An 11,439-nucleotide genomic window follows, 5' to 3' on the forward strand; every position below is an offset into this window, starting at 1 on the left:
AAAAAAGAAAGTATTCAAAATGTAACTTTTTGGGTAACCACACTTGAGTAAACTTGGGGAAATTATTTTCATAGGGTCCAAAGTGAGTAGTACAGCTTCGTAAGCAATTTTTTGTGTGTATACACAACTGTGAAAGAGCAGGTTTAGATTAGATGTTAGGAAGAAATTATTTGCTCTGAGGGTGGTGAAGCATGGGAACAAGTTGCCCAGAAAAGCCGTGGAGGCCCCATCCCTGGAAGCGTTCAAGGCCAATTTGGATGGAGCTCTGAGGAACCTGGTCTAGTGAAAGGTGCCACTGCCCACAGCAGTGGGGTTAGAACTAGATGATCTTTAAGGTTCCTTCCAACCCAGGCCATTCTATGATTCTCTGTTATGAAAACATATATGAAAATGAGTAATTCAGGTATCATTGAACTTTTCCAGTCAAAACAGAATTTAAATTTGTTATTTCATACCTTCTTGATGAAAACTATAGTCTTCACTTACAGCTGAAGGTACAAGTGAATTTCCTGAGCTATCCCTTTTTATGAGGTTCTTTGGACCTTGCTGACTATCCAAGAGAAAATTGTCCTAAAAATCATACTGTTTTGAAATTAACTGTGGTTTTTTCTATTCTTTTAGCTACAGCGACTGTGATTTACCACATCTTCCAAAATTCACCACAGCAATGGAAATTCCTTCCTTTAAATGTTTCTGAACTTGAAAAGGATGGTAGATGAGAGCAATCCTATTGAACTCAGTCTGAACTAACCTCATCCCATTCTAACAGCCTGCAGAAATAAGCGCTGGTACAGTGAATTAAAATAGCTTTCTATTTTTAGAGTTCCTATCCAGCAAAACATACCAGTATGCAGTGAACATTAAACACATGTTTCAATACCTCCACAGCCATATAAGCATTAAAGAATGTGCTTGGTTTAAGTACTACTTAAATCAGACTGACAACAATTTGACTTAAGCATATGCTTAACTGCTGTGCTGGAATGGGATAACTAACGTGTTTAAGACTGGAATTGGGCTGCATGGAGAGTGAATATAACGTGATACTATCATAGAGAATTTTGGATCTGCCCACACTCCACTAGGTGTTTCCTTTTATTCACCAGCACTGTCAGAAACATTCCAGTTCACCACAGCATCTGGGCAAATGAATTGCTATAAAGCTGATGGTCCAGGGAGGGAACAGGTTACATACCTTCCGTACTGCTTCAAAAGCAGGGTAATGGTGAACCGAGGTCTTAACTCAGTCTCAAAATCTCAGTCCTGAGAGGACGACTCTATAGAGATGTGTTCTTCGAGAGAGTATAGAAAACAGTTAACTCAGTAAAACTGGTCAAAACTCAGCATGTTCATCCCACATAGAGTTCTATTTTGGCTACTAAATCTAGTTTTTGGTCCAAATGATAGGTCCTGTGGGAATACAACTGAGAAACTTAATTATAATTTTGAAGAATTAGGACTTCTTTAATTTTTTTATAGGGCTTAAACTAATTACTTGGCTACCCCGTATTTTAAAGATCTAAGAGTCCTTTACAGCAAAATAGAGGGCAGAAGAGAGCTTTTAGGACTTTGAAACTCTATACCACTTAAATAGAAAATGACTTCAAGAACAGCTCTTCCCATGTGTTCTCAGATCAACTGGGAACCCAGAAAGAAACTCACAGGTACAAAAAAGAATATTGCTACAGAACTTATTGCTTTCTGACAAACCAACATATTTCATAGAAAAAGAAAATGTTGTAAGGCTTCCAGCAATCTCTAATTCTCAGGAGAAAACCTTTGTTACTCTCTTTAGCAGTGGCAGCTGTCTGAGAACAAGAAGTACCTGTTTGCAAGGGGTTGAGATACAGTCACTAAAGTATAGAAGTAATTCAGGGAATAAAACACTGACAATATGCAGCCCCGAATTACATCATCTTTAACCTAAACCAAAAGTGTTTGCAATGAGTAAAGGAGAGACTGTTTCCACTTCTTATTCCTGAATAAAAAGTCACCATGGTCCTGTCTGTCACACCAAGCACTTGAACTCCTCTGCCTTCTCTGAAGAGAATTATGGTTACAGCCCAGCTGCCTACACCAACACCATAAATTCTGACAAGGTCATGCACATCAGTAAATACTGTTTCTCACAGTGTAGACAGAGAGTGCCTGAACTCTTTTACTTCAAAAGGCACTCTGCACAACAAAGAATTCAAGATAAAACACTCTCATAAAATACAGTGAAATAGTAGAAACTCTGTCTAACAAGGCAAGTTTAAGGGGCAATGGGCACTTGATAATTTAATGTTAGCCTTCTGCTTTTAGCTACCCTGTACAGAAGGTATTCTGCTGTGTATGCCCCACCATTTGCTCGACAGCGCTGGCACTACTTCTGCCCTGGAAATATACTCTAAATTATATTACTGTTTTAAATCTAACCTTCACCATGTCTCCTGCAGGGATTAATATGAGAATGTCACAGAAAGATCATCAACAACTTTTGCTTTCATGCTGGAAGCAAACACCTATATCAACTGCTGCTGGTAAGTGAACAAACACATTGCAAGGTCTACACGGCTTCAGGGTTGATAGAAGTTTATAGAGCCAGGGGTTGCAAGAAAATGTTTTACTACCATTGGATGGTAGTAAATCAGATGGAAACATTTACTTTTTTTTAGCTCCTGGAGAACTAGTCAAGAGCTTTGACTGCAGTAGTAGCGAAGCCATCTCCTGCTCCATCATCCCTTTCAGCAATGTCCACTGCTGAGGTAGCCCTGGCAAAGGACACAGTCAGAGCTGGGTAGCGAGGTAGGAGAGCTGTCAGTGCACCATGGTCACCACAGAAGTGCAGGACTAACAGGACGCAAGGACTAACACAGGGAGATCAACCAGCTATGCAGGCAGAGCACCTCAGTACAGGGCTCAGGAGCACGGTGGCAGGTCAACATCACATTCAGTCAAACAAAAAGGGTGCCCTGACTCCAGTGTGGTTTCTAACCCTGAGTCATATTTAAAATCAGTGACCTGATCTCAAATCAGGTCAGATTGAAACCACCTCTGTGTCACTGCTGCAGCTGCCTCTGCCCTCACTGTGGTCCTGGCTGCCCCTCCACAGTCTCTGGCAGATTTGCAGCTGCCTGAAAGCAAACACACCTCCTGCTTGGGGACCCTCAGCAGTGTCACTACCAGTCACAGAGAGCAGCACCCCAAAAACAGCTCACAGTTTAATATCACTCAAAGTGGAGTGCCTTTTTCCTCTGCTTACCACCATTAGCACTGAAAAGTGCACACCATTCTCTATTCAACTCATGAACCGTGCATCACCTTTCAGGACTTTTTCTGTTGATTGCAACTGAGTAGAGTGTGAAGATTAGACACCTTTTAATCTTTCACTAGCCATGATTACCATCAGTGGAGTAAAAAAGCAATTGTCTGGCAGCGCAAGTGGCAGACTAATAAAAAGTTTTCAGAGCAGAAATTAGTCATACATCAAGTTAAGCTTCCACTTTTCAAGTCCACAGTGCCTTCCTTTGAAAACTGTAGAACTTAATGACTGTTTCCTGAAGGATTTTTTCATGGCCCTTTATGACAAAGGCTCATATTTCTCATTAATAACATTTCTACACAAAAAAAAAAAAAAAAAAAAAAAAGTCAAACCTGAACATAATTCTTTTTGCCTTAAATATTTCAATATTTCTACTTATCTGGAAGACTTTAGTTTGTATTTGAACATATCATAAATGAAGAACAAATAATTTCCAGAAAACTTGAACATCTCACTAGTATTCATCTGCTACCTGCAACACTTTGAGCATTGGGAATGCTCCTATAGAGACACTTATGCAGCTCTGACAGTATGTGAGCAAAGATTATTTTGGTTTAAGAATAAAAAAGGAATTCCTTTCCCCATTACATTGTCATTGGTAATACTAATAACACTAATGTCACAGCTCTGTTCAGACTGAAATTAGGCATATGATTTCAGATCATGGAATTTTGGTTAATACCAACTCCTAGACCAGTTGCCATGGCACAGGTTTCTCTGTACGTAAGTCCTTGCAGGTGTACCCCACATCTCTGTATGGTCTTCATCACAAAAGTAGCTGTCATGTGTGTCTTCAGTGCTCTTGATATGCACAATTACTGAACTAAAACATCTCGAGCATGCTTTCACGTGTTCACTCCAACCTCTCTGACACAGCATGAGCATCACTGTCAAGATTGAAGAAAAATAAGTGCTTTGAACAGATGTGTATAGATACCAAAATCTGATTTACAAAGTTAACTTAACCCATTAGCAAAAGGTAACCACTGAGTAACAATGACATAGGTAATATTTAAGGAGGTGAAGTCTGGGTTAAAGCTTTAGATATCTCATTGACATGCTCTGAGTTATCCGCTTCTTTCTCAGCCTTATGGGAGACATTATGTGAGTTAAACTCAAAATGCTTTTTGAAGCAAACAGACCTGAAGTGATGTGGATTTGAAGTTTCTTTTTTATATTGAAGTTTCTTATATTTATATTGAAGTTTCTTTTTTATTTAAGTATTCACTAGAAGCGCCTTGCCCATTTAGATGGGCACTTGTCACATTATAAACCTAAACAAACACAACAATCTCTAGTATAAAAAGAAAAATGGAGCTATTAATCTCAAAAATGTGACTAGAAAATTTTTATCCAGTAGTCAAGAAACATGGGTAGTAGAGAATAAATATTAGAGGCAGAGACATCACCAGAGGAGAATGAACAACCTGACCTTAGATCTGGAAATGCAACATCATATAGTAGAAAAGTCTTAAAATTAAATTCACTTATGGGGGCCCTCTGGTGGTCTAGTGGTTAGGATGCGGCACTTTCACCGCCGCGGCCCGGGTTCGGGTCCCGGTCAGAGGAGTCCCCCGGGTAGATGGAGCTCGTCAGCCCTGTAAGGCCATCCATCTAAGAGAAGGTCACTCTAAACAAACCTACGTCCTGAGGACCTCACTGCCACCGTCCAAGCTTGCTCGGCCCCGGTAGATGAACCTTAGGATTAAAGGGTGGGCTCAGCTCAGCGCACACTGTGTCTCACCTAAAAAAATCCACTGCGCAGGCTCGAAGGGCAAAGACCCTTCCCAAATCTTCGTTCGCGAAGACTGGCCATACATATACATACAAATTCACTTATAAATTCTCTCCAATTAATTCTGAATAATCCTTGTTCACACAGATTTAAGGAGGGTGATGATGTCATATCATTGGTGACATCCTTTCTCTGGTATCTGAAATCTGAAATAAAGGAAACTGAAAGGAAAAAGAAAATATAAAATAGCTAAATCATTCACAGTATGGAAAAGGAACAGGAAAGGAACAGGAAAAGCAAGACTATTTACAAGAGCATATAACGACAGAATAAGGGGGAATGTGTTCAAATTGAAAGAGAGTAGGTTTAGATCACGTATTAGGAGAAGATTCTTTACTGTGAGGGTAGTGAAGCACTGGAACAGGTTGCCCAGGAAAGTTTTGAATTCCCCATCCCTGGAGGTATTCATGGCCAGGTTGGATGAGGTTCTGGTAGAGTTGAAGGTGTCTGTGCGGGAGGGTTGGAACTAGATGATCTTCAAGGTCCCTTTCCAAGTCAAACCATTCTATGACTCTGCTCCAGTTTCTATGAGTACCAGTTTCTTTCCCAGCTACAAATTACTTTTGGAGCATCTTGGAGCGTTCCTCAAAGGAAAAGATTAGTTAACTGGTTTTTTTTTACACTGGAAACATCTGGATAAACTTAGTAATAAGCGTATTTGAAAACTACAGCTTCATTTGTATAATATAAGCTCCATGCACCATACAAATGGGACTTGCAGTACTTTGTGAATTCTCCAACGTTTTCAATGATTTAGTACAGTGACAGCACACTCTCTGTAAAAGCATCAGACTGACTTTCTATTTATACACAGGACTGAAGGACAACAGTAACCACATCAGACACAATGTCAAAAAAGCACTAACTGAAAGTTATCTCTTTGACTTTTAGGATATATAATGATATCTGTATACCTCCCAAAGCAAGTGTAACCACATACAACCACTCTTTAAATGATAAAAATATGTGGATATACTGCCATATGATCTCAGCACTTTGGAGCAAAGAGAAGCACAGAAGCTTTTGCTGTAGCCAGAGCTCTTCCTTATTCTATGCTACTTGCCATCTCCAAAATTTTGATAATATTATGGACTTATGAAGGACATCTACTCAATCTGTCAATCAAACTGAATGAATTAGGCAGCTGAGGATAGACTGCCACATGCCATCCCGGGTCAATTTTACAGTCCAACAGACAAGTTACATCTTTTTCATAGTTTTCTCAAGGTGTGATTTTCAGTGTATTCCTCTGGCTTTTAATTTCCATCTGCTCCGAACAGCTGCTTGTGTAACAGCAGGTCCATGAGAGAAGTCTCCAGTGTAAATGCCTATATAATTGCCATTCCTAGCAGTCACTTTATGTAACTATTTATCTATCTATCTATCTGATAAATCCACAAACATAAAGATAACAGTCAAAATAAAGGAAAAATTACTCCAATTAGAAAAAATTAAAAGAAAAAATATAGCAAAAAAATAAATCATCAAATTCATAGTATGTTCTGCTTTATTAATTTCTATTTTTTTATGGCATGAAACTCACTTAGCAGAACCACAATCTGTCTCTTCTCAAGGTGCAGTTTTACAGATCTAGAGGTGTCCAGTTTAGACCCTTGGCAATAAATATGAGGCAAAACCTTCTTCTGTCTCCAGCAATGGTGGTGTGAGAAAGGAGACTGTCAATAAGTTCAAACTGCAAGGATGGTTTGTTGAGTAACAACCAAACAACATCATAAATAACCCTTTTGCTGTGTCCAGCTATCAAGAAGAACATATTGGACCAAATTAATTTTTAGGAAGTCTAACTAGAGGCAAATATCTATACTATATATATGACTATTTTTCCTATACCACAGGTGCAGATGTATATTAACATAAGGATGACATAATGTAAGTGTGAAATAAAATCTCAAAATGCACCACTGAACATGGCATTTGCAACTAGAAATGAGAGGGAAGACAGCAAAACCCAACAATTAAATAGTCTGGATATTTTCCTAAAACACAGATTCAGGTCGAATACTCTCAGTCATGTGGGCATTTATGTATCTAGATTGATGGGTTTTCAGCATTCAAATCAGCCTGACTGCACAAGGTTTGTAGACATGGAAGAGTTGTAGGTCAAAAAAGAAATTATTATCCTTGAGATCTCTGGACAATAATCAAAAAAGCTCCTTTGCTCAGGAAGTTTATTCATGCTTATCCAGGAGCAGTCAACCTGATCTATAGCTGAAAGGGTGAATTCAATGTTATTTGATATCAAACCATTATCTGAAAACTCTGCAGATTTCCTGAAATGGATATTTCAAGAAAAGTACTGACTGTGCTATGCCTCTGTCAGCAGAGTATGTATATTTAATTTTATTTTCCAGCAACTGCTGGCAGATGTAACAATCATAGAGTGTCCCTACACTTCCCTGCAAGTCTACTTTTCCAGGACCCACTCCAGTGCCTTTTGAAACTACTCAGAGAGGTCCTCTTGCAACCCATAGATGGCAAATCAGACCCTTGAACCGAAGCTAGCTGAACATTGTCTTTAGAGTTTGTTCTTTGCCACAAAAGAAAAGCATTTTTCCAGGCATTGCTGCTTCCGAATGCTTTTGCAGTGCATTCAGTATCAACAGGCTGGACTCTCACCATCCATCAGGTGGAGAGATATTCCTTGAAGTGACTTTCCTTACTGTCCTACATATATTTTTGAGAAAAATCCATAGAGTGAGGTAATATGTTTCTGTCCTGGAATCACATTTCAAAGTTCAAGGAAACTCAACACAGTATTTAATAAAACAAAGAGTTGCTTGTATCCATACTAGTATACTCTCTTATATGGATCTGAATCATGGGTCATCTACCGCCACCACCTGCGACTCCTAGAACATTTCCATCAACGCTGCCTCCGTACAATCCTAAACATCCACTGGTCAGATTATGTGACCAGCCATCTGTTCTAGAACAAGCAGCAGTCACAAGTATCGAGGCCATGTTGCTGAGAACACAGCTGCGCTGGGCAGGGCACATCTCAAGGATGAAGGACCACTGCCTCCCTAAGATCTTGCTTTATGGTGAACTTGCCACCGGCTGCCACAAGAGAGGAGCCCCTTTTATACGAACAATTCAGGTATAAGAAAATATTAATTTTCTTCATGAAAATCTAAAAGTGTACACAGCTTATCAGATAAATAAATCCTTTCCCTGTTTACCATTCTCCTCCCAAACTAAGTGCATACATACAACTCCACTATTACAGAGGGTACATCCAACAACTTTTAACAGTATCTCTGCAATGTTTGAGGTGCTATGAATCTCTTCTGAAGGTCAGAAACTGAGGCAAGTTTCCAAGACTTTCTGCAACTGCTTCAGCTTTACTATAGAAAACTTCAGCCCAGAGGTCATAATTATTAATCTGCCTGCCTGGGTTGACCAGGAAGTGGTAAGCCTGGACCTACCAATGCCTCATAACAAGAGAGGAGAGGAGAATGTACTAAACAGCAAATACTATGGTCTGATGGAAGTCTAATATTTTCTAAACTCCAGTCCCAATGGCTACCAGTTAAAGCATCTTTTGTAGTTTTATTTAGCTCTTATTTTACACATGATCTGCTGATACTCTTGTTCCCTGGTGACACCAGCCAGACATTTTATTGTCTGCAGTTTACCAATAGCAAGTTGACCCACTGGTTCTGACCTTCTCCCTCCCCGTGCACACATTTTCAAACACTTCTCTACTGCTGAGGTATTTATTAAAAACTTTTAAATATTTTTGTTTGTTTGTTTTATATCAGGACAGAATTTTGTGGAACATCATTCCTTCCCTCACACGCAAGTAGTTTCTTAAATGTCTTTATACACTTCAAATGGACACACCATCTTTTAATTTTCACATCAGCTTTTTGTAGAAAAGCCATTGTACACTTCGTGCTTCATAAATAAACTAGGTGAAAAATGTCCCTAGGCATTTGAAAGTGAGGTGAAAAAATTAATTCCTACCCGTTCTGATTAACTTGTTTTGCAAAGCATTTTTAGCAGATATCCCCTCTGGAAAAATTTCTTAATTGCTTCCTGAAGGCAGAATGCCTGTGACTAGTTCTTGATATTATTAGGAAAATATTTTACTGTAATTTTTGGTGTTGTGCACACCAAAAGAGCATGTATTACTTAGAGAGAAACAAATCTCCATGCTCTTATTCACAATTTCATGAAGTTTAATAATTAAGATGGAAAGAAACAGTCAATTATCAATTAGCTGCACTTTCATAATGTTCTTAAATAACAAAAACTTGCATTCTGGCACATGTCAAAAAAACCCCAACTATGTAGGCCTTCTATCCCCAGAAGAATGAGAGATGTTATGTTCCAGCAGATTCAGTTTTCATAGAAGCATGAGGAGATATATGTATGTCTAAATACAAATATATATTTGCATTTATATATGTATAGCAAGGTGGTGACTTAAAGACAATTTAAAAATCCTATGTGGAAGGATGTCACATATTGCATGCTTAGGGAAAAAATGCCCCACCAACTAAAAGGAACTGCAAAATGCCAAGAGATTTCTAAGGACGGAGAGCAAAGAGTGAAGTGTCAATAACAGGATTTGTCTTTCATAATTCTCTAGCACCTGACCTGCTTACTGGTCCTAACAAATGGCAAAGTCAACTCAAGAAAACAGACATCATCAGGTTTCTTTGAACTACTGGGCATATTACCTCTGCAGGTAGGAGCTAAACAGCAAAACTCTACACTTCACCGATCAGCTTCACAAGTAAGAATGAACTGCACCGGAGTTTACAGCAATTCTTTTTCTCTTTCTGCTTTAGAAACAGTTTATGTATTTTTTCCATCCATACAAGAACAAAATGGTAAATTACAACAACAACATCAACAAAACAAAAAAACCCAAACAAACAAAAAATTATCTTGGGACTTCTAATGTCAACAGTGTCTCCAATTATCTATGTAGACAGTATCTAGATAGAAGGATATGCTGTGCTCTAGTGGTTATTTAAACTGTGATGAACTAAACCCACTGGATATAACCATATATATGTCAGGTGCAGTAAAACACTGTACTAATCATCAAATCATAGAATCATAAGAATGGTTTGGGTGGAAGACACCTCAAAGATCATTTAGTTCTAATCTTCTATGCCATGGACAGGGATATCTTTCACTAGACCGGGTTACTCAGAGATGTATTACCTTGCATTGTGTCTATATGGGTTTTTTGCAAATGTTTAAAGCAATGACAACAAGCATGTACTGGGTATGCCCAGATGGCCAAGAAGACCAAAGGCGTCCTGGCCTGTATCAGAAATAGTACAGCCAGAAGGACCAGGGAAGTGATTCTCCCTCTGTACTCAACACTGGTGAGGACATCCCTTGAGTACTGCAACCAGTTCTGGGCCCCTCACTTCAGGAATGATATTGAGGTGCTGTAGCATGTCCAGAGAAGGGCAGCAAAGCTAGTGAAGGGTCTGGAGCACAAGTCTTATGAGTAGCGGCCGAGAGAGCTGGGGTTGTTTAGCCTGGACAAGAGGAGGCTCAGGGGTGACCTCATTACTGTCTACAACTACTTTAAAGGGGGTTGTAGCCAGGTGGAGCTATAACCATGCAGTATGCTGTATGTTTTTTCTCCCAGGCAACAGGATGAGAGGACATAGCCTCAAGCTGTACCAGGCTTTAGCTCAACATAAACCTTGGACATTAGGAGGAATTACTTCACAGAAAATATGCTTAGACATTGGACTTGACTGGCCAGGGAAGTGGTGGACTCACTGTCCCTGGAGGTATTTAAAGAAAAACTGGATGTGGCACTTAGTGACATGGTGTAGTTGACATGGTGGTGTTCAGTCAAAGGTTGGACTCAATGATCTCAGAGGTCTTTTCCAAACTAATTGATTCTGTGATTCTGTATTCTGGCCTCCCTCACACTCATAATGACCTATGCAGATTACAAGATGTTGTCACTCTTAAGGAAAAAACACAGATCTCCATCTGTGAAGATATATCATTAAGTCTTGTTTAAAGAGGTAACTGGTATGTCATGGGAAGACAGATCATCATTTATGATTTATCAAAATACAGAGAATACATGTACTCACTATCCCTCTTCTGCTCTGGTCCTTTCCACTTGATAAAACATTTTAATCCTCACCCTGCTGACTTTCATGTCCCACCACCTACTGTCACATGAAAACCACACCAGAAAAGAAGTGGATGACCTGTGCTAGACACAAAGCAGAAAGTCACTACACAAGGGAAAAACTCATACGTCTTTGTGTCAACCAGTGATAATGACAAAGATTAATTGGAGAGAAAGCTGATTCAGTTGGGCTCAAGG

General features: G+C 39.3%; 1 long non-coding RNA gene across 1 annotated transcript; it reads left to right on the top strand.

Moving 5' to 3' along the window:
* Window positions 1-625: 625 nt before the first annotated feature.
* On the top strand, window positions 626-9,814 carry LOC116784552. Its single transcript, XR_004356129.1, has 3 exons — window positions 626-788; window positions 2,439-2,522; window positions 9,715-9,814. It is a non-coding gene; the product is annotated as an uncharacterized LOC116784552 (long non-coding RNA).
* The last annotated feature ends 1,625 nt before the right edge of the window (window positions 9,815-11,439 follow it).

This window comes from Chiroxiphia lanceolata, chromosome 3 (genome assembly GCF_009829145.1).
Source record: "Chiroxiphia lanceolata isolate bChiLan1 chromosome 3, bChiLan1.pri, whole genome shotgun sequence".
NCBI lineage: Eukaryota > Metazoa > Chordata > Aves > Passeriformes > Pipridae > Chiroxiphia > Chiroxiphia lanceolata.